Genomic DNA, 24744 nt, shown 5'->3' with positions numbered 1-24744 from the left:
GCAGGTTGTAACTGTATAAATAGAAAATGTGAAACCTACGAAGTTCTTAGAATTAATGTTAAGGTTTGTAAAGTTTCTGGAGACTAAAGAAAGGTTAATTTAGAAAAGTTTTATTTACGTATACCCAGAAATAGAAAGTGAACCAAGCTGCCTTCCATTTTCATGTTGACTACACTTGAGCAAATTTTTTAACCTCTCATCCCAGTTTCTCCTTCTTTAAAATAGGAATGATATGGGACACCTGGGAGGCCTCAGTCAGTTAAACATCCAACTCATGATTTCAGCTCAGGTCATGATCGCCCTGTGTCAGGCTGACATTCAAGGGGAAGTGTGCTTGAGATTCTCTCTTCCCCCGCCCCTGCCCCCACTGCGCCACCTCATCCCCGCCCTCCGCCCCCTTCCCCCATCCCTAACCCTCACTCTTGGCATGCACTCTCCTTCTCTCTCTAAAATAAAATAATTTAAATATCAGAGATGATAATACTGAATTTTATTAATAAGTCATATCCATATTTTAACATCTTTGAAATTGTGTGTCTTACAGTAGATATTGTCTTAGATTTAATGAATAAGTTCGTTTTGATGAAATGAATAAATACAGTAAATTTAAGGTTTTTTCAACAGTGCCTGGTACTTAACAAATGTTCAGTAAATGTTAGTTATACTTTATAATTCTCTTACAATGTTTTCTAAGTTATTGTTTACATAAAAGTTCTGATTTTTTATAAATTGATTTTATAGCGCTAACTTACTAAAATTATTTCTGGTATTTTTTAATTTCTTGGATTTCACAAGAATATACAGGTCAATTTAACTACACAGTTCTATCATATACAGATTTTTTTTAAATACAATACTGTGAATGTATTTACTCTTCCTTATGATTTTGATTTTCTTAACATTTTCTTTGCTGTAGCTTGTTTTATTGTAATAATTCAGTACATAATAAATATATAAAATGTGTGTTGATTGACAGTTTGTGTTATCAGTAAGGCTTCTAGTCAGCAGTGGAACTACTATTAGTAGTTAAGACTTAAGGAGTCAAAAGTTATACTCAAGAAATAATTAGGAAAAGACAAATAACATATGATTTCATCCATATATGGAGTTTAAGAAATAAAACAAATGAACATGGAGTGGGGGCAAAGAGAGGCAAACCAAGAAACAGACTCTTTAACTATAGAAAACAAACTGAAGATCACCAGAGGGGAAGTGAGTTAGGGGGGTTGGTGAAATAGGTGATGAGGATTAATGAAGGCACATGGGGTAACTGGCTGACTCAGACAGTAGAGCATATGACCTTTGATTTCAGGGTCTTGTGTTCAAGCCCCACTTTGGGTATGGAGCCTAGGAGTGCACTTGCTATGATAAGCACGTGTTGTCGTTGTAAGTGATTAATCACTAACTAAATTCTACGCCTAAAACTACAATTTACTGCATGTTAACTGGAATTTATACAAAAATTTGGAGAAAGAAAAAAAAGTTATACACCGATTTTCAACTGCACCCCTAACCACTTCATTGTTCAAGGGTCAACTGTATACATATCAATTCAATTTGAATATTTTTACATCCACTTATTCTTTTTAAGTTTTATTTTTCAGTACTTTAATAACAATTGCAGTGAAAATGATAATAATGATAAGGCAACTCTAATGCTGAACTTAACTGTATATACCAGATATTCTTCTAAGCATTTTAAATATGGACACCCTTGCCTTTTTCTTGTTAATGGAAATAGTTAAATTACTGTACTCCAACTCAATGGAATACATCCACTGAAAATATTTATTATACAACACTGATAATTGCATATTACATACCTTTAAATGAAAGGCACAGTTGAGCCTATGGTATGATTATAGTTGTTTAAAATTTATGCATCTGAGAAAAAGGGCAAGAATCAACATGGAGAATGATTTGTTGGGATTTTTTTGCTCCTAAATTTCTCTTACTGTGCTAAAATTAGGCAGTAACCTTTTGTAATTCTTTAATGGTTTATAATCTAAGGACACAATCTATACTTACACATTAAAGGTAGGGGGTAGCTTCAATTTGTTGCAAATACAGAACTTCTGTGAGAAAACAAGAATTTATTTCAGTGTAATGTTTTTATTATATTTGGCCTTTTCAGCATACTAAAAGTGGGGTTAGGAATTGAAGTTCTTGGAAGCAGTAATATAATTGTAGACAGAATAGAAAAAATGTCAACAAGAATTGATGATTAATGCAACACCTCAGCAAAACAGGCCAGTGTCAAATATTATAAATTAGCTAATATTTAATAAAGCTAATATTATTAAATAATATCAATATTTAGTATCTATTAATTTGAAAATGGATACTGTAATCATAGAAAATGTTTAAATTGCTATGTTATTTAAGTGATAGTATTTTCACAATGAATGTTACAATATGTTAGGTGCCACATTACATCAAAAATTCTATCCTTATTGAGCAAACACTAATATGACACTTTGCAGCTCCATATTTCACAGTCTTTGTTGATCCTTTTATATAAATGTGTAAGTTCATAGATTGTTGATCCAACTCAAACATATAAAAACTTTTTATTGAGAAATACTTGACATACATCACAATATAAGGTGTATAGCATGATGGTTTCATTCACATATATAATGAAATGATCCCCACAATAAATTCAGTTAATATCTATCTTCTCATAGATACAATGAAAAGAAAAAAAAAGAAAGAAAGGGAAAACTTATTCTCCTCATGATGAGAACTCTTAGGATTTACTTTCTTAACAATGTCCCTGTATAATCTACAGCAATGTTAGCCATAGTCATCGTATTGTACATTACATTTCTAGTATTTTCTTCTAATAGTTTAACCAGAGGGAAAGATTCAAGTCTCTTTAAAAATAAGATTCTTCACTCTTTTAAAAGTAATTTCCCTGGATTAGGCCCAAAGATAGTTCAAGTTCAGTTTGAAATAAGATAGAAACTATCTGCTTATATTTTTGCACATTCTTTAACTGTAAACATAATACATAAATAATTTTCAGTCTTTTTTATAACTAAAGTTCAGAACAAAATTATTGACTTATTTTTTACTTTGTTTATAATTTAAACCATGGTACACACATAGGAAAATATTTTACAATATATTATATCATATACTACTTATTGCTTATTGTACATATACATATTGCTTCTTTTTGTTGATTCAATTTGATATCTATCACTTGGTCATTTATTTGCCTAAATAAGTGAATATCTAACAAGAGAATATAAATCCTTTGGGAATCTAAACTTATTATAACTTCCTTTTAAGCCTCTCCTGAACTGTGTTTACTGAAAGAATGAGGAATGGTAATTGAATCTCCTGAGAACTTTCAAATATACAGCTTTCACTTAACTGGAGACTTTTTTTCCATATTCAGGTTAAGTATTTATGTATATCTGAATTTCTGGTTTACATTTTTTACTCAACCCTAATTACAAGCTAAGGTTCTATTCCAATGCATATAATGGGGCTTTTAGCTTGGAACAAATATTTTTTCTAAAGATAGAGACCATTTTTAAATGGATTTAGAATTGGCAGTTACATTTTCTCTTTGAACATAGTGTGTGTCACTCTAATCCTTTTTCTTTCTTGTCTGACTTCCCTTTATCATCAGTGGTAATCACAAACTTCTGAAAAAAAAGGTATCTAATAATAAAAACATTGACTTGATGTTTCAGACTATTCGTAATTGATTATTTCAGGTTTAATTATAAATTATTTCACCTGCCTTAAACACAGCTAACAGCTAAACATAGAAAGTAATGAATGCCTTATCCAGAGAAAAAACTTAGGCTAATCGGTTTAGTCTCATTAATTTTAATTGAGTAGTTTTCTACATACAAAACTTTCTGCTTCTCCTCATTTGTTTCCTAATAAAATCATATTTTGGACATGAGAAACAAATGTTGCTAGAGATTGTTTTAAATATCACATTTCCTAAATATTAGCAATAGATCATATAGGCATTTATTACTTTGGGATATTTTTAGTTTTTCTACAACACTAGATTATAAGCTTGATGAGAGGGAACATCATTTCTCTCTTAGCGATTGCTAACATCACAGTACATATAATATCACAGAGGTATTTAGTAGGCATTCAATATTTATTGAATTAAGTTGAAGTGAATTGGCCAACTCTAATTTGTCAAAGGATGATTGATTTAAAAGCCATCTTCTGCAGTAGTCTAGAGTGCTGTCTATTCATTGTCACCATAGATAAAAATAGTTATTAGAACCTGATGTGATATGTAGTAGAAAATAAGGTAGCAGTATAACCAAAAAGACCTGTTATGGGCATCTCTTTTTGGTTTATGTGCGTGTGTTAATGCAAGTTAGCATGACTATTCACAGAAAAAAAGTGAACACACTTTTACTCATTGGTGAGTACTGAATCTTAAAGTCAAAATCTTTAATGGAGATCTTAAATTAAATAATATCAGATACGGGATCCCTGGGTGGCGCAGCGGTTTGGCGCCTGCCTTTGGCCCAGGGCACGATCCTGGAGACCCGGGATCGAATCCCACATCAGGCTCCCGGTGCATGGAGCCTGCTTCTCCCTCTGCCTGTGTCTCTGCCTCTCTCTCTCTCTCTGTGACTATCATAAATAAATAAAAAATTAAAAATAAATAAATAAATAAATAAATAAATAATATCGGATACTTAAGAACTTTACCTGTTAACAATTCATCTGAAAACAACATGCAATTAATTACCAAGTGTGTTTTAAAAACTAAGACACATATTCAGATTAGTTGTGTGTATTTGGCTTTGGCCATTTATTGTACGATATGCTAAGATATCTTACATTTTGTTTTAGTCCATCGAATTTTGATGTGAACTGACAACATAATTGATACTAAGGAATTACTTTTTTAGGTATGATAATTGTATTAAAATTTTATTTAAAAAGAAAAAAATGAGTTCTCTATCTTAACTTACTGAAATATATACAGATGAAGTGCTATGATATCTGGGATTCCCTTCAACATAATCACAGTGAGGATAAAGAGAAGTGGTTGAAAGGATAGATGAAAAAGATTAGCCTTGAATTGATAAATATTAAAACTGAGTGGCAGGAATACTAGGCTGAGTAGCATTCTCATTTAACTACCCAAAAGAAGGAAATCATATAAACCATAAATTACTGAACACCCATTTAATATTACTGAGAAAAACAGACCTGATGAGCATGCATTAATCATCTTTGACTTCTCTAAAATTTATTGGTTAGTTTTACAGGAAAACATTTAACTTTTTCTCAAGTTCATATTGTGAAACCCGTGTAATAAGAGCATTATGTTTCTATTTGAAAACCCAGTTTAAAAAACCACTTGGAAACCAATTTGAAAAACTGGAGGGAAATATACTTTATTTTCTATTGTGATATACAAATTTACCTTTCATATATATAGCTTGTGTGTCTGTTTTAAACCAAACTTTGTTAGAAATCCAGTCACCTGTTGGGATTAATTGATGAAAGTTATTCTTTAAAATAAACTTATTGGGAGGCTTGGGTGGCTCAGCGGTTGAGCATTTGCCTTCAGCTCAGGGTGATCCCAGGGTCCTAGGGTCAAATCCCGCATCAGGCTCCCCACAGGGAGCCTGCTTCTCCCTCTGCCTATGTCTCTGCCTCTCTCTCTGTGTCTCTTATGAATAAATAAAATATTTTAAAATAAACTTAGTTTTCCTATAGAGAACAAACTGAGGGTTTGTTGGTAGAGGGAAGGGCTAAAAGAGTGATGGGCATTAAGGAGGTACTTGTGATGAGCATTCGGTGTTAAATGTAAGTAGAATCACTAGATTCTACGACTGATACTAATGCTACACTATTTGTTAACGAATTTGAAATTAAATAAAATCTTGGAGGAAAAAATAAACTTAGTTTTCATCTTTTAAAAACTGATGTTTCTTCTAAAGCTAAAATTATAGAATCTCAAGTAAGTATCCTTCTGTATTCCACTTTTGAAATTTGAGGACTTTGAAGAATTAAAATGGATATCTTCTGTCTATTTGGTGTGCTTTAGATCTCTATGGTAATTTAGAAGCATTACACCAATGTGCAATAACAGATTTAACACAGATTAATGTAAATTTAGTTTCTTAAATGTATGTCTGGTACTTTATGTGTGTTTGTTTATATTACTTTGTCCTATTTTCCACAACGTTTATGTATTAATCTATATAACTGAACTCATTTATTAATGGGCGCTAACATACGAGTTTCTAATGCTGGCCTGATACTGCATGATCTGGAATTTTTTTTTTTTATATGATGCACTTTTACTTTGTCTCTTCTGCTTTTAACAGCTATGTATTTTTCCCTTAAGCAGTTCACAGCTCTACACTGTTGTATAATGCTTTTGCTGCTTTGTATGATTGTGCTACTCCAAGTGTTGTGTGACCGTAGTGGCACTTGTATTATTCTCCACTGGTCAGTGACTATGCAGTGTCACCAATATCAACTTGTTTGCCATTCTCATATATTGCATTTTCCTAAGTATTTTGCTTTTTCTCTTAGTTTCATCTTGAGTAAATGTAAATTATACTTACCTATCCAATTTCAGCTTTTCTTAAAGCTTCCTGATTCATCATTTCGTATTCTGCTCACTAATCTTTTTTCTTAGCATTTGGCATCCTCAGACAAGCTGTTTATAGGTAATTGCTCATGTGAGGTGAACTGTAATGAGAACAACATCCCCACTCTAGCAGAGGAAGAAGACCAAAGTGAAACTCCACCTCCCACTGGAAATCATTGACTCACCCTCTACCAAATTGTAAGTCTGTATTTTACTCAGTTACATGCTCTTTTTCTCCCTTATTGCTTTGTAGTATATTAGTATAGGATACGCACAAAACTCGCTGTTGGAACTTTTTTACCACCTAATATTTGCAGAATATAAACAATAATAATACCAATAACCAGTGTTACTAAGCAGTTTTTAGGCATTGGACACTTTCCTGAAGGCTTCAGATATTTTACATAACCTAATATAATTTAACTCTAAAGTACCAATTTCTGAATATGTCATTGTCACCATTTTGCACAGCTGGTAAGTTGTAGAGTGAAAATTTAAACATAAGTATCTGACCTCAAAACCTAAGCAATTTTAACCACCATAATATATGATCTTTTTTAAAAAGTACAATTAAGACAATGTGCTCGTGATGCTGACACAACCATTTGAAAAATCCAGACCAGATTGTTCATTATTATTGAGATAAAAAACAATAAACTGATCAAATTACATTATTTTCCACTTAAATAAGTTTGTAGGGCTAACAAAATGTGAAAATTAGTTGTCATAAATACATTTTCTTTCTCTCCTTTCACATCATTGAGTCTTTCTCTTTCCTCTTTTTCTTTAAATTTCTAATTTATCCTTTTGCCTAGTACAAAGATTTGAGAGAGAGGGCCCACAAGCCAGGGTCAGGGGGCAGAGCAAGTGGGAGGAGCAGAGGCAGAGAATCTCAAGCAGACTTCACAAAGTGGGCAGCCCAACACGGGGCTCGATCTCACAACCCTGACATCATGACCTGAGCTGAAATCAAGAGTCAGATACTTAGACTGAGTCACCCAGGCACCCTATCCTTTTGTCTAGTTTAAACATTAATTTCTTTGAAAGTACACACATATACACATACACAAATGTTAATCAGAAAGGAAATTGGATTGGTTACACACACACATAAATTATTTTTATAAATTAGATTATTTTCAGCTTTTTAAAATTTAGGAATAATAATGAAAGCAAAAACTTTGAATTTATGGAGAATCTTACCAATCTGTGTTCCATGAGCTGATTCAATGTAGTGAAAACTTTGTAGATGACCCAGCATCTGACGTGTAAGTATCTGATGCCCTTATCATGTGCTGTCACCTTACCTCTGATTCCAGCTACAGCAGAATTGAACAGGTCTAGGCACACCCATAGTGTTCTACCAGAAGCTTGATCTGTATATTTCTCTATTCTATCCTGGAGCTTTCTCTTGACGCCAGGGGACCTTACTTAGCCCTTATGCCAACGAAGCCTGGAAGAGCGAGGGAGTTACTGCCACCTGCAGCAGCCCTCAACTAACGGGAAACAGGATATTGTGAATAAAGGCACCAGCCTGACATCCTTCAGATGAGCAGTTTTGAGGCACATTCTACAGAGTTCCTCAGAGAATCCCCAGTAGAATTGATCCTTGGTTGCCCAGATCATTAATGAACTCAATAGCATTATTGGTTTTTCTTTCCCTGTCTCATTCCCCATGTCTCCTCACTCCGCTTTCAGGGATTCACCTCGCAAAGAAATTACAGCCAAGTTCACTCTCTTCTTGGACAACCTGACCTAAGACAGGAATTTAGAATTGAATGTTCAGGTAATTTAAATAATTCAATGTTCTTTTGAACCCTTCATTTTAATTTAAAAATTTTAGTGATATTGTTTGAAAATCTTTTTAGCCCTATGTCTGTATTGCATAGTGACGTGATTAATCTGTTTCAGGGAGATGGTTTATTTTGGTATACCTGAAATGTACATGTGCCTCAAAACTGTATTTAAAAGTAAAAAAAATTTAAATCATTAGAAAAACATTTTTTTACATACATTTACCCTCTCTAAATATGCATAGTTCACTTGTTAATATCCAATGATAAAGGAAGGGATGTGTTTCTTCAACTTGATGTTTTATTCGCAGGTTGTTTTATTTTCCAGGAATTCTGTTTTATAGGACTATATTAAGGAAGTGTTGACATCTGTCAGTATAGGTTTCATTTACTGTTTTCTTGCTTTCCTCTTCTTTTTTTTCTTTCTTTATATTTTTCTTCCTTTTTTTCTCTTTTCTTTCTTTTCTTTCTTTCTTTCTTTCCTTCCTTCCTTCCTTCTTTCTTTCTTTCCTTCTTTTCTTTCTTTCTTTCTTTTCTTTCTTTCTGCCTTCCTTTTTCAGGTAAAAAAAAACCAGTGTGTTCAGGAAATTCTCCAAGTGGTTAGCAGTGGATTTGCAGTATCTCAGCTGCCTTTCTCTCATTCAATGAATAGAGTGTTACAAGTGCAGCTGCTCAAGCCTTTTCTCCAAGGTGCTGATCTAGTTAAGTTCTTAGTAAGGAAGGAAACTGCTTTTAAAATTCAGAAAAGGAATAAACAGGTTTATTTATTTTTGTTTATTCTAAGCCTCCTCAAAACCTGAATCTATGAATGTCTGGCATTAAATGACCTTTTGTGGTGAAAACCAACTGTCTGGCGACATGCATTTATTTAAAAATTCATAAACATCAGAGTGGTAGGAAGAAAAAGTAAAACCTGTGGATTTGGATTATCTCAGAAATGTGTTGTAAAGCTTTATGCAAATAACCAAGGCTCCTTTCTGGAGTCAGTTCTTCAGATGCGTGTGTGCATGCACGCAGGCAGTGTTGTCTGCTTCCTTAAAGTGCTTTTGTTAACACCATAATTTTAAATTAAGTTTTTCAGAAAGCTGTTCCTGCTACATTTTGGCATCTAAGATTAGGTCAGTGACCATAAATCTCATTTATGTACTTAATGCAAAGGAGATACTGCTGTCTTGGGAATCATGTGAGCCAGATCCCTGACTTTGCCCCTCTTACAAGATATTGACATACAAAACAAAATGCTCCCATTTTGTTTTGCATCTTTCTTCATTTAAAACTTTAAATAAAGAATGTTTATGCAGGGTTCTTTTTCATTCATAAAAATGGAAATCACCCTTAGTGTCTGCATGAGTAGGCTTATATTCTTGTTCACGAATTCACATGATAGATTGGCCCATAAAATCTTTATATTTGGCTTGTGCAGCTGAGTTCATGGCTGAATACAGAATGATAAAGAAGCTTTAGCATTTTGTGGAAAGAAAAGAAATCATGCCTTCTAGATGGCCCTTAAGCTAGCTTTTAACTGCCTGGAAATCAGCTAGAAATGTATAATCAAACTTGCCATTAAAGATATAGTGTTTAGTGTAAATCTGTAAATTAATGCAAAGAGATTCTTTAACATTTATTTGGACTTCATTATATTTTCATGGAAGTCTGCCAATCCAAATATTTTTCTCTTTTTTTTTCTTTTTTTACATTTCTATCCATCAGAAGTTAAAATAGAAATGATGCATTGTGTCACTGGCCAATCCAGCAGACTATTTCTTTCAACACATTACTGTGTATTTACTGTTTTAGCTATCTTGTTTTTAATTTCTGGCAAAATAGTCAGTTTTTGATCCTGGGTAGAAAAGCTCAGTGCTCACATTTCCTGTGGGGTTTTGGCCTTTTTGTGAAAAGGTAGAGGAGAGCTAAATGAATTATGATGCTGTCATCTAAAGAAACCACAGTGTATTTCTTTGCCAAATTTTAGCAAGAACTGAGCTGATCATCTGCTAGTGTAGACCTTTCCTTGAACCCTACTAGCAGTTCACTCAGGCTTCTGCCTGTTGTCGTTCATACTGTGAGAATGTGGCCCACAGAAGTCCTTTTAACCTTCCTTTTCCAAGGTTAATTGATCTAATAACCCCCAAAGAAGATAAATTTTGCCAGAGGAATTTAGAAGTCTAAATTTAAGAATTTAGAATTTCAAACTGAAAAAAAAAAAAAAAAAAAGAATTTCAAACTGAGCTTAAGCAATAGTAAAATTAAGACTGAGTTTTTTCTTAATGTTTATTACTTTCTTGAAAGCTGACCCCCCTCCTATCCTTCACAACTCTATTTCCCTGTATTTTATAGAATGACAGATATTGCCAGATAGCATTGGTGTGTTATAATCTGAGAAGTCAATACTTTCTGGATTGCTAGTGTACACTGTAATCACTTGATACTGTAGTTTCTCATGCTTCAGTGCTCCTCAATAACCATTAATTTATACTGTTTCTAATATCTTTTACTGACTCCTGAGGATGTATCTGTGCTTGCACTACTGGCATTATGTTCTTACCTATTTGGAATAAATCTAAATATTAAGGATTGTGATCTATGAGGATTCTTCAGTTTAATTTTGTAGCATTAGTTGTAAATAATTTTTCAGGACTTTGATTTATCTTCCTTGATAAAATAATTTTAAGTCTTCTTTTCCTCTTATCACCTATTTCTTTAAGTACCTTTTCTTCTTTTGGCCAGCTACATCCTAGGACTCCTTCCTTTCATAACATTTATTCAGCAAACACTTTTTAGTACCTATTGTGGTTCCTAAATGGGGTGTCTGTCCAATCGGATGGGAGCCCCAACTGTGGGGCAACAATCAGGTGGAAGCCAGTGCCCCCCTCCCAGGTGAAAGAATTCACCTGAGGCTGAAAAAAGAAGATGGAAGTTTATTGAATACACCTCAAGAGAGTGGGCAGGAAGGCAGAGGAGAGGTTGTCTGCAATGACGCAGCGAGTGGGGGCTGTTTTTAACGGGGGAAGGTTAGGAGGTATGCGATGTAGGGACTTCTCCCTTTTCTGTTAATTGTGCCTAGTTGTAAGTAGTCCATTTGTCAATTAGGGCCTATGGGGATTTGGAGGAGGGTCACCTGATGAGCCTGTCTGTATTCAGTCAGGTAATCACTGTGGCCCTTTTCATTCCATCACTCAAGCCTGCCTGCCTAAAAACAGCATCTACACCTATCCTGTGCCAAGCACTGTGCTAGATGCTAGGTGTACCACAGAGAACTTATTGTCTGCCCTCACAGGATTTAGAGTCTGGTGAGGATAGTACCTATAATTATACAAATAGATATGAGAAACAGAGAGACAGAGAGCGAGGAACGCACCTGACCTAGATTTTGGGGGGATTCGGGTGTCTGGGAGTTACCAGGTGAAGCTGGGAGAAAGGAGGAGACAAATGCTGCCTGTTAAAGGTAATACATAGCCTTGTGAGATCTACAAGCAAGAGAGAGAGTGTTATGCCACAGGGGGCCAGAAAACAGTGGCAGAAAATTATGAATATAAGTCAACCTACCAGCATGTAGTGAGTGTGTATTTTGTGTGGCATTACTATGTTATGTCACTGAGGTGCAAAGACAGATAGGGAATAGGTCCTGCCCTCAAAGAACTTACAATCTACTGGTAACAGTGTGTATTCAATTTGTATTAAAGGATTAAGATGAAGACTTTTTTGTTTCTTGTTTTTGGTTTTCAGAAAAAAAAAATGAGCATTTTAAACTATATAAGGAATACTTTTATTCCATGAAAAGTGTTCCAGCTGCCTTGCTTGACTTACCTACATAAAAGGCAGCTGCTTGAAAACTGTCCTGGGTATGTTTCTGCCCAGATATGGCAGGCTCTGTATTTGCACAATCAGGAAATAAATCATTAGGGATACCTGGGTAGCACAGCAGTTGAGCACCTGCCTTCGGCCCAGGGTGTGATACTAGAGTCCTGGGGATCGAGTCCCACATCAGGCTCTTTGCAGGGAGCCTGCTTCTCCCTCTGCCTATGTCTCTGCCTCTCTCTCTGTCTTTCATGAATAAATAAATAAAATCTTAAAAAAAAAAAAAAAAAAAAGAAGTCATTAGCAGTTTTTCACAGTGTTTTCCTAACTTTATCCTAGTGAGTTTGCGTTTTGATAATTCTTGTTATGTGAAGATAAATAAACTAACCAGAGCAGGCTTTTAAGTCTAGAAGGGTTTAATAAACAAGGTACAGTCACAGTACCATGCCCTTATAACTAGGAGGGTCCAGAAAAGTTATTTGGTCAGGAGGCGGGCAGATAACTAAGGAGTAAAATGGGCCAGTATAAGGTGGCAAGTTTCAATGTTTATTGGGGCAAAGTAGAGAGTTAAATTGCAGAGTTCAGTCTAAGGTTATTCAAAACTACTCTGTTCATTGAATAAAAGGTAGACTCAAGACACCCAAATCAATTTACTTGTCCCTTACATAGATGAGGAAACTGAGGCCTGAGAAGTTGGAGACTTCTCAGCAAGTTACCATCAGGGATGGGACTGGAGCACATTACCACCTGACTTCCAGTTCAGAGACTCTAAACATGGCTTAAAGAACCTTCCCTGGAGATTTTAGTGAGGACTTTTTGGATAGTAAGATTATATTTGATTTTGGAAGGTCAATTTTAGAAGGCTTTTACAAAGTAGCTAGATTATAACTGCTCAGCAAGAACTAAAATATATAATGCTTCAAAAACTTGGAACATCTTAAATTGCAGTACAAAGTAGGGCACCCTGGGTGGCTCAGCGGTTTAGCTCTGCCTTTAGCCCAGGGTGTGATCCTGGAGACCGGGGATGGAGTCCCATGTCAGGCTCCCTCCATGGAGGTCTGCCTCTCTCTGTGTGTCTCTGCCTCTCTCTGTGTGTCTCTCATGAGTAAATAAATAAAATTTTTATTAAAAAAAAAAAAAAAAAAAAGCAAATGGGTAGGGTAACTAGTGTAAGTTCCAAAAGACAAAATGTAAGTAAGACAGCTTCCTTTTGCGGAAACTTCAGACAGTGTTATAGGCCTTTGCACTTGCAGTTTAGTCTGCCTGGAACCTTCTTCTCCCAGAGATCCACATGACTTACTTTGTGCCGGGGAGCATGTCACCTGCTTAGGAAGGCCTGCCTTGGCTGCCCTATCTATGAATGCCACAAACCTACTCTGACACTAGTCTACGATATGTCCTTGTTATATATGTCTCATTAACACTTATCCTTACCTATGGTGGGATGTATTTTACTTCCACTTTGCTTATACCCTGTTTCCCAGCTAGAATGTGGGTCCTTGGTGCCACAGAGTAGGGTGAAGAGGGAGTGGTCACGATTCAAACACACCAAAGGTACTCAGTAAATACTTACTGAGTACTACATGAAACATGAGTATTTTCTTCACTTCTGAGATCACTGTGCTAATTTTAAAAGTAACTAGAAGTAAAATGTGATTTAAAAATTACGTATGTAATTTAGTATTTCCATATACTAGTAATTCCATATACAGAATTTTCAGAGACCAGTTAGCTTTGATAGATGATTCGATTTTATAATTGGCAAATAGGAATAGGTTTTTTTTATAGTTCCTGCTTCCAATAATAAGGATAAAATGTTTAAGCTATTAGATATCTGAGTTAAATACCTAAAGCTTACTGTTTATCACACCTTTAAGCATTCATATGAAAAAAATTCAATGTTGGAGAAGGGTACACAATAAAAAGTAAAGTACTATAGGTTTACACATGTTCAGTCTTAAATGATGCTGACCACGTTTGAAGTACTAGTGTCAGTTTCCACTTCTACCAGCAGTGTACAGTGTATTGTTTTCACTCCACATTCTTGCCAACACTTTGTAGTGTTGGGTCTTCCAATTTTGTACATTCTACTGGTATGTTGTGGTATCTCCGTGCAGGTTTAATTTCCATTTCTCTAATTATTTGTGAGATTGAGTACATTTTTATATATATACTGGCTATTTTGGTTATCTCTTTTATGAAATGCCTGTTTAAGTGTCTTATCTATTTTTGTACTGGACCAACTATCCTTTTTATTGATTTATAAGAGTCCTTTATATATTCTAAATATGACCCTTTGTTAAATATGTCTATTGCATATACCTTCTCCCATTCCATAGCTTGCCTTTTTGCTCTCTTAATGGTATCTTTTTTGGAACAGAATTTGTTCATTTAGTGTAGGGCAATTTCTCACTTTCTCCTTTATGGTTGATGTGTTCAATGTCATATTTAAGAGCACATTTTCAAGCCCAAAGCTATGAAGAAATGTTATCTTCTAGAAGCTTTATCATTTACCTTTCACATTTAAATTTTTAAAAAGATTTTATTTATTTGAGAGACAGACAGACAGACCAAGGAGTAAGGAGAGACAGAAGGAGAGAAAGAGAGAAGCAGACTTCCTGCTGAACATGAAGCCCGATGCGAGGCTCGGTCCTAGGACCAATCCTAGGACCCAGATATCATGACCACAGCAGAAGGCAGATGCTTAACCGACTGAGCCACCCACGCACCCCTACCCTTTACATTTAGATCTACAGTCTCCCCAATATTGATTTCTGTGTATAGAGTGAGGTGAGGTTCAGATTTTATCTTTTCCATAATCATATACAATTGAACCATCATCATTGACTGAAAGGAAAATTCTTTCTCCAGTAGTCTATACTGTTATCTTTTTTTCAAAATTAACTATTTATATAACTGTGCCCCAAATTGTTGCTGTGTTTTTTTGGTTGATTTGTCGATTTTTGCCCTAGTACTGCACCATCTGAATTATAAGCAGCTTTTAAGTATGTCTTGATTGCCTCCAGCTTTGTTTTTCAAAATTATCATGGCAATTCTTAGCCCTTAGTATTTCCATGAAAATTTTAGAATCAATGTGTCATTTTTCAACCAAAATAATTCTGGAATTTAGGTCAGAAATACATTAAATATATAAACTAGGTAGGAGAGAATGGAGATTTCTGCAATACTGAGACTTCTGATTTATGAATATGGTATATACCTTATATTAACATTTTCTTTAAAATGAGTGCATTATCTGGGGGGTTTCATCAATATATAAAGCATGTAGCATGACATTTATAAACCAAATATTAGAGTCAGTGGTGGTAAACTGGGAAGGATTAACTCTGACTGGCTGGCTAGTAATATAATTACAGATGATAGAACAATTCCATCAGTAGCTTCCTCTCAAGGCAGCTGGATCTGCCATATAAAGCCAGACTAGTCACAAGTATATTGATTTAACTCTGATGGAGAGATTCTCAAAGGAGGATTTCATGCCCAAGATGTAGGCTATGGGTGGCCTCACAAGAGCAGGAGTACTTGAATCCAGATAAGTGGCCTACATGAATAGGCCTTGGTGCATGGCCAGAGCACATAAAATCAGTATACTCAGAACCAGGACAGAAATGATTATCACTTGGACCAAGGAGTTATACTGCAAGTAGCAATGATCAGGAATCTAGAAGCTTATCCATATACATAACTGGTAACCAAGAATAACCAAAAATTTGAGAAAGCCAACATAGGCACAGAAGGCAGGCATAGTTTTCAACACAGAAATAATTCACCTGTTTGGGAAGATGAGTTATTATGAGAAGCAGAATAAAACTAATTATTACCATTATTAGCATCCAATAAATTAGAGAAGATACAGCTGACTTAACAAAAAGGGCTACTGTTGTAACAGTGAATCAGTTATAAAGTTAAACAAATCCAAACCTTGGTACTGGGATGAAGAGTATAAAGAACTGATCTAAACATCAGTTTAATAATAAGTCAATCGGAGAAGGACAAACATTGTATGTTCTCATTCATTTGGGGAATATAAATAATAGTGAAAGGGAATAGAAGGGAAGGGAGAAGAAATGTGTGGGAAATCTCAGAAAGGGAGAAAGAACATAAAGACCCCTAACTCTGGGAAATGAACTAGGGGTGGTGGAAGGGGAGGAGGGCAGGGGTTGAGGGTGAATTGGTGATGGGCACTGAGGGGGGGGCACTTGACGGGATGAGCACTGGGTGTTATTCTGTATGTTGGTAAATTGAACACCAATAAAAAATAAATTTATTATAAAAAAATAAATATCAGTTTAAGGAGCTGGAAGCTGAAGCCAAGGAATTTTTACACAACCCAGTTCAAAATTGTAGAGATGGAAAAGTACAGAAACTTGTATGTGGTAATCTTTATTTTTCTTCTTGTGGTTTGCAGGTTCCTCAGCTCATGTGATTGTGTTTATATGCTCAGCCTTTGAGAAACAGGGCATAGGAAATGTTTGAAATCATAAAGGCACTTCCAAAAAGTATGGGGAATAACAGAAATAACAAAGTGAGAAGGCACAGTGAGAGGAGGCAGTGGTTTTGTATTTAACGAGCACATGCACTTATTTTTATGCTATTATCATCCTAGTTTTATTGGATTTGAGGAAAAGTAGGTGTCTATCTTTACTTCCCATTCTTCTATAGTTAGCAGTTTCTATTTTTAGGTCTTTTGGAAGATGACATGCCTTTATGCGGTACATTTGTCTCTACTGATTTAGCATCTTCAGATACTCCCTACTGACCCCTCCCCTCCCTAAAAGAATGAGGAATTTAGCTAAATTTTAGTTAATATTTACTACGTTCCAGGCACTCTGTTAACTCATTTGTCCTCACAATAACCCTATGAGTTAGGTGCTATTGTCTTCCCCAATTTACAGATGATGAAAATGAGGTATCTAATAGTTTAATTAGGCCAAATTTACACAAGTAGTCAGTTGCTGGGATAAACATAAGTACACTGGCTCTTATGCTTCTGCTTTTAACTTCTATGTTATATGGCCTCTCCATTGGTTAGTGATATACCTACCTTATAAGTCTGTTATTGAAGGATCATGTAAGAAAAATAAAGATATTCCCCAAGCTACTTAGCTATGAAATTTTAAGTGAGAAATTTAGGTGTAGAAATTTGTCATATGTTGTCAAATAAATTATTTCCAGTGGAATCCTAATGACAGTGTTTTCTCAGTGCTGAAGGAAAGCAAGTAGTGGATGGATTCTGGTGCTGCATTTATTTTTTAATTAGTGGCTGAAAATAATTTCTCAGTGTTGTTGAAGCAATTTAATGATGGAATAACTTAAGAGCATTAATCCTACCTCTAAATAAATTCACCTTGAGCAAGCAATACATAAAAATGAAATTATACCACTTAAGATAAACAATAGGCTTTTTTTAGAAATTTATTTTTTATTGGTGTTCAATTTGCTAACATATAGAATAACACCCAGTGCTCATCCCATCAAGTGCCCCCCTCAGTGCCCGTCACCCAGTCACCCCCACCCCCGCCCACGTCCCCCTCCACCACCTCTAGTTCGTTTCTCAGAGTTAGGAGTCTCTCATGTTCTGTCTCCCTTTCTGATATTTCCCACTCATTTTTTTCCTTTCCCCTTTATTCTGTTTCACTATTTTTTATATTCCCCAAATGAATGAGACCATATAATGTTTGTCCTCTGGTTGACTTATTTCACTCAGCATAATACCCTCCAGTTCCATCCATGTCGAAGCAAATGGTGGGTATTTGTCATTTCTAATGGCTGAGGAATATTCCATTGTATACATAAACCACATCTTCTTTATCCATTCATCTTTCGATGGACACCGAGGCTCCTTCCACAGTTTGGCTATTGTGGACATTGCTGCTAGAAACAACGGGGTGCAGGTGTCCCGGTGTTTCATTGCATTGGTATCTTTGGGGTAAATCCCCAGCAGTGCAATTGCTGGGTCGTAGGGCAGATCTGTCTATTTTTAACTCTTTGAGGAACCTCCACACAGTTCTCCAGAGTGGCTGCACCAGTTCACATTCCCACCAACAGTGCAGGAGGGTTCCCAACAATAGGCTTTTGTTAAAGTGTCTAAATGTGGCAGTAACTAAAGAGGTCAGCTGGCAACTGCACTGTTTTGGAAAACTACAGACTTTAGGAACAAAGTGATGCTGACACAGTCACCTCTGCTGTTCAGATTTAAAAGTTTGATGGCAACCTGTGTTCACTCCGTAAACAAAAATATACCAAGGGAAAAAAAAAAACAAACAAAATGTTTTCCCTTTCCTTCCCCAAATGGCACCTTTTCTTGGCTGTTATCCCACAAATATGTTCATTGAAACAAAACCAAAAAAAAAAAAAAAAAAGTTCAAAGCTAGACATAGCACCAAAGGCTCTAAAAGGAAGATGATTCAAAAATGTTCATAAGAAAATTACATGTCTAAAGCACATTATATCTCAATAACATTAATCCTTAGATAGAATGCTTTTTAAATACCATATTCAGAATTGGACCTTTTTAAAAATCCAAGTTAATTACTTTATGTCTGCACTATATAACATTTGAGAAAAGACAGTTTAAAATTTTTCTCAAACTCACCCATGAGCATTATCTTCATTATTTTTCCTTTATTCTTTCATGTGTTTAAATAACATATTTGAGTGAAAAATTTTAAAATTCAATGAAAACCCAGGTGTTTCCAAAAACATTGATAAATTCATTCAGAAAGCTACTTGGATTCCTGAAATCAAGTATTTGTAACCTGAGATTTACAGGATGTTCAGAAACATACAATATAGTTCAAAATACAAGAACAAGTTTAAAATTTAATAATTTCCTTCCAGTCAAGGATATGGCCTAGAATATAATATAAAAAACTGGGATATATGCAAGAAAAATTGGGGGCCCTAACTTTCAGTCAAACAATAGAAATAGGTGGTAGAGGAGAAATCATTTTATAAAATAGAAGAGAACTGTCCTTATTTTTAAAAAAGTCATGATCAATTCAGACTAAAACTCCCAACCAAAACTACTTATGTGATGCTACCCAGGTTATAGTCTCTCACTCCATGGAAAAAGAGAAATGAAGTTATATAGAAAGGATGGTGAGGTAAAATGTTTAAAAATACAGATGACATGACCAAAACTTATTAGAAGATGGTGACTGTGCAAAGTGAGAAGCAGAAAGAAATGTCTCTGTCTAGGGTCACCCATTCATGAATGAAATGATATTGGAAGGATCACTTTAGGGAAATCCATACAATTGTTTTTTTTTCTTTCTTACCTTTTTGTTAAAGTATTAACACACAGGAAAGAGTAAGAATCAAATATGCAGATAAGTGAATTTTCATAAAGTACTCATACCTGTGTCGTTGTTACACAGATTAGGAAATAAAACATTCCCAAGATTATAAACACCCTCCTCTCGGCTTCATGCCTTTTCCAGTCACTGCTCCTACCCCCTTCCTGATATTAACCATCATTCTCACAATTAATACCATAGGTACTTGGAATTGCATGTATTTGAACTCTACATAAATGAAAATATTGTGTTTATTCTTGTGTATTGTACCTGATTTCTTTCATTTCATTTTTCTAACTATTATGATTATAAAATTCATCCATGCAGTCATAAAGATAGCTTGGCTTCTTCTTTTCCTTTAACCTTTTTTCTGAAGAGTATTCCATTATATTGGTATACTATACTTTATCCATTTAAAGATGGACATTTGGAAATTTTATGGTTATTAAAAATAATTGTGCTATGAACACTTTTACACAGAGCTTTTCTTCAAGTGTATATGCCTTTTTTTTAGTAGAATTGCTGGGTTTTCTGAAGTGCTTAAAGCAATTTGCATTCCTACCAGCAGTTTATTAGAGTTCCATTTGCTTCATGGCCTCACCAACACTGACAATATTGTCAGTCTTTTTAATATTTGCCATCTTAGTGAGTTGGAATCGCCTTATATTCTTAATTGGTAGTTCACTCATAACTTGCTTTTTAGACATTTGGAAATCCTCTTTTGTAAAGTGTTTAGTCTCTTGTGCATTCTTTTTTTTTAAGATTTTATTTATTTATTGAGACAGAGAGAGAGAGAGAGGCAGAGACACAGGCACAGGGAGAAGCAGGCATCATACAGAGACCCCGATCACGCCCCGGGCTGCAGGCGGCGCTAAACCGCTGTGCCACCGGGGCTGCCCTCTTATGCATTCTTAATTTTTTTTTTTTTTTAATTCATAGAGACAGAGAGAGAGAGGCAGAGACACAGGCAGAGGGAGAAGCAGGCTCCATGCAGGGAGCCAGACGTGGGACTCAATCCAGGGTCTCCCGGATCATGCCCTGGGCCGCAGGCGGCGCCAAACCACTGCGCCACCGGGGCTGCCCCCTCTTGTGCATTCTTTTACAGGATTATCTGTCATACTTTTTCAGTGATCAGTATTTTGTTTGTTTGTTTGTTTTACTATTTTAGATGTAAGCCCTTTGTTAGACACATGTGTTGCAGTATCATCTTCTATACTGTGGCCTCACTTTTCACTCATTTAAGGATGTCTTTATCTTTTTTTTTTTTTTTGGTCTTTTAAGGTTAATGCTTTTTGTGTTTCATTTAAGAAAAATATTTTCTTATCTCAAGATCATGAAGACCATGTAATTTTCCCAAAGCTGTATTGTATCTTCCATATTCCAAATATGGACTATGAACATTTGTTAAATTACTGTGTAAATGTTGAACCGATTTATATGCCTACAAAAATGTGCATGAGTGTTCCAACTTTTTTGCATGCTTGCCAAAACTTGCACAAACTATTAATATCTTTTACTAATATGGTAAGTAAGGTATAGGTTTCTATTACTATTCAAATTTTTGAGATACCTTAGGACATACAAGAATGATAAAGCATATTTTTTTTTAAGTATCCATAACACATTTTTTGAGAGAGAGAGCTAACAAGCTGGGGGCGGGGGGACAGAGAGAGAGAGAGAGAGAGAGAGAGACTCTGAAGCAGGCTCCATGCCCAATAGGAACCCAATGGCAGGCTCCATCTCACCACCCTGAGATCATGACCTGAGCAAGAATTTGAGCAACCCAGGTGCCTCACACTTATTTTTCTAATATAAAGTAGTTGAGGGACACCTGGGTGGCTCTGGTTGAGCATCTGCCTTCAGCTCAGGGCGTGATCCCAGGGTCCTGGGATGGAGTCCTGCATGGGGCTCCCCTCAGGGAACCTGCTTCTTCTGCCTGTGTCTCTGCCTCTCTCTGTGTGTCTCTCATGAATAAATAAACAAAACCTTTAAAAAATATATGTATATATTTAAATATTTAAAAAATATATATATAAAGTAGTTGAAATAGAATTTTCTGAACTCAAGAGACAAAGCACCTTAAGAGTTTTAGTTAATTGTCTCTTGTGTATAAAGTTAATGTGAGAACAGATTTTAACAAAGTTGCTGGCAAGGTAAATTTTCACAAGTAGCTGTCTCAAATCATTTGGGGGATAAGCGGCTTGTGTACATGTGCATGACTGAATAAAATTTTTTCTTATAAATCAATTTCTCTGATAAAAATTATGTTTCTGGGGGCACCTGGGTGGCTCAGCTTGGTTAAGTGGCTGACTCTTGATTTTACCTCAGGACATGATCTCAGGGTCCTGAGATCAAGCCTGGTGTGGGGCTCCACACTCAACAGGGAGTCTCCTTAAGGATTCTCTCTCTCAAAAATAAATAAATAAATCTCTTTTAAAAACTATTGTTTTTAGATAGAAATCCTTAAAAACTCTTGCCATTAAAGTGTTATGAACCTAGATAGTCCAATGGGATAATGAGAAGAATAATCTCCAAAGAATTAAAGAGCAATAAAGTGCATCGTGACACGACCAGAGTATCATTCTTTGGCATACTTACCCACTATAGACTTGCTCAGAGAAAAAGGAGATTGCCACAGTAACAGATGGCTTTCATCTTCTGGAAAACTGTGTATAATATTGGACCTATCAGCCCATCTTTAATCTACTAGTGTGTTGGGGGAGCTGCACATCATCAAGATACCTAGTATTCTTAGCATGGTAGTACAAGAACATCAGTATCCCTAGACCATCCGGAGTAGAAGCAGCTGCATCCCAAGTGTTAATACGCAAGCAAACCAGGCAGGTGTTGTCAGCAAATGGTTGAGGAAACTTTTATCACCTGTTCCTCTTCCTCAGGGAATAACTTTGGGGTGGGAACTCCAAATCCTAAAACATTTTGTATAGCATGAGTTGTAATTTAAGATCTCCAGCTGTCAGACATTATTGAAAACACAGATATGAGTGAGGAAAGTCTCAAATTCTCTGTGTTACTTCCAATCTAGGAGAAACTGGAGAAGGATTCTGACACAGGAGCTTCATATCCCTTGCTTTACAGTGGTATCCTCTGACTCCTAGGTGCAAGTGTCGTTGAGTATCATATTTTTTATTATTTTTTATTTTATTTTTTAAAGAGAGAGAGAGAGGCAGAGACATAGGCAGAGGGAGAAGCAGGCTCCATGCAGGGAGCCCGAGGTGGGACTCGATCCCAGGTCTCCAGGATCAGGCCCTAGGCCGAAGGCTGCACTAAACCACTGAGCCACCCGGGCTGCCCGTTGAGTATCATATTTAACAAAGGATCACCAAACAGAAAGAAATGGCAAGAGCTCATCTAGGCCAAATCTCTACTCTTGGGCAGAATCCTACTTGAACTTGGAAAAATAGTAGGCAGTCTTTGAAAGATATAAAGCATGAAAGTCAAAAATCTTTCCAGTAGTCAAATATTTCATAATTCTTGCAATAAGAAGCTTCTGTAAATGGGATTTTTAAAATTTTTGGCCAAATATTAAATTCTTGCTTAGAGTTTTCTCCTTTAACTTTTATTTTTGGTTTATTTTTAAGCATTAACTTGAATGTCAAAGTATAAAATTTTAGGATAGTTTAAATTCATTTTCTTAGTTCTTTAACAAAGACTATCACAAATGAATGTTGAATAAGAGAATGGGTATCCCTGGGTGGCACAGCAGTTTGATGCCTGCCTTTGGCCTGGGGCGCAATCCTGGAGACCCGGGATCGAATCCCACGTCGGGCTCCCGGTGCATGGAGTCTGCTTCTCCCTCTGCCTGTGTCTCTGCCTCTCTCTCTCTCTCTCTCTGTGACTATCATAAATAAAAAAATAAAAAAATAAAAAATTTTAAAAAATTAAAAAAAAGAATAAGAGAATATAATGGCCCCCCAAAGAAATGGGTCTGACCAGAAAGAATGGCTGTTTTCTAGCATAAGAAATAAATTGTTATTTTTACTTATTTTTTAATGTGTAAGAATGAACTAATATTGATTTAGAAACAGCTTAGTATCCTCAAACAGAACTCTTTGTAAGTTATTATCTCATTTTCTATTTTCTTTTATTCAGCATATAGTATATATTAAATCCTATTCCTCTTATCTGCTTTATTGATAATTATGGTATCTTCAGGTATCTTCTTGGCATTCTTTGTATCTAATTTTCAGTATCTCACCCTGAAGGAGAGATACTGTCCCTCAAGTTCCTTAACAACTGAGTTCCATAAAGTCAAATGCCATCCCAGGATTAAGTTCATCCCAAGAATATTACTTCCCTTTTCTGTTTTATTAGTAATGTCCAGTCTCATCAGATCTGGTTCTGGTTTCTTGCTTCTTTATCACATTAAATCCTTTTGGTTTATTGTTTCCATGATGATTTGTCTCATTATTGTCTATAGCTTTGGAGATGGTAAGGGATAACAATAAATGTAAACAATTGACAATCTTTAAGAAAATGGTATTTATCTTAATTTTCTAGTATTTATAATCTACCATCTAAGGTGGATTTAACTGCAAAGTGTTCAAATCTCAGATCTAGGGTAGAGAGCATTACAAGCAATTTCAGAGGTCAAAAATAAGCTCAACTTTTTTTTTTTCTCTCTACTTGTTTTAATTGAAATATGGTAATGATTTCTTTCCTTATTCTGGCTATTGTTTGCTAAGGTATGAGGTATTAAAATCATTGAGATTACTCATTGGAAGTATGCTAAAATAGGGGTGCATGGCTAAATGCATTAAGCATTCTACTTGATTTTGGCTCAGGTCATAATCTAGGGTGGTGAGATTGAGCCCCATCTACTTAAGATTCTCCCTCTCCCTCTATCCCTTCCCCCACTTACATGCTCTCTCTCTCTCTCTCTTGCTCTCTCTCTCAAATAAATAAATAAAATCTTTTTGTAAAAAGTATGCTAAAATAAAAAACCAGTATTTTTTCATAATGTAACATTTAAAAATGCTAATTCATTTATCTAATCTTATTAATATAAAGTTTATAAGGAAAAATTTGGCAAATTAGAGTCAATTGATTTTCTAAAATCTAAAGTTTAAAGTCACACTTTAATTTTTATAAAAAAGCCAAATCATGATAGCTTTAAAGATCAATAATACCAAACTCAATAAATTAAAGCTCTTAGACTGAAGCCAGCTGACTGCCATTTTGATACCACCCACAAGCTGAGAATGACTTT

The 24744-nt window shown here is 35.4% G+C and overlaps 1 protein-coding gene across 4 annotated transcripts in view; it reads left to right on the top strand.

The window, feature by feature from the left end:
* Positions 1 to 24744, top strand: part of DPH6 (diphthamine biosynthesis 6) — a 195285-nt gene that overhangs the window by 158618 nt on the left and 11923 nt on the right. For all 4 annotated transcript variants that reach the window (XR_005381426.1, XR_005381427.1, XR_005381428.1 and 1 more), the window contains 2 exons: positions 6656 to 6805; positions 8306 to 8393. The gene's annotated coding sequence lies outside the window, so the exon portion shown is untranslated. The remainder of the gene's footprint in view (positions 1 to 6655; positions 6806 to 8305; positions 8394 to 24744) is intronic.

The sequence above is a fragment of the Canis lupus genome, chromosome 30 (genome assembly GCF_011100685.1).
Source record: "Canis lupus familiaris isolate Mischka breed German Shepherd chromosome 30, alternate assembly UU_Cfam_GSD_1.0, whole genome shotgun sequence".
NCBI lineage: Eukaryota > Metazoa > Chordata > Mammalia > Carnivora > Canidae > Canis > Canis lupus.
This window is presented reverse-complemented; position numbering and strand designations above follow the sequence as displayed.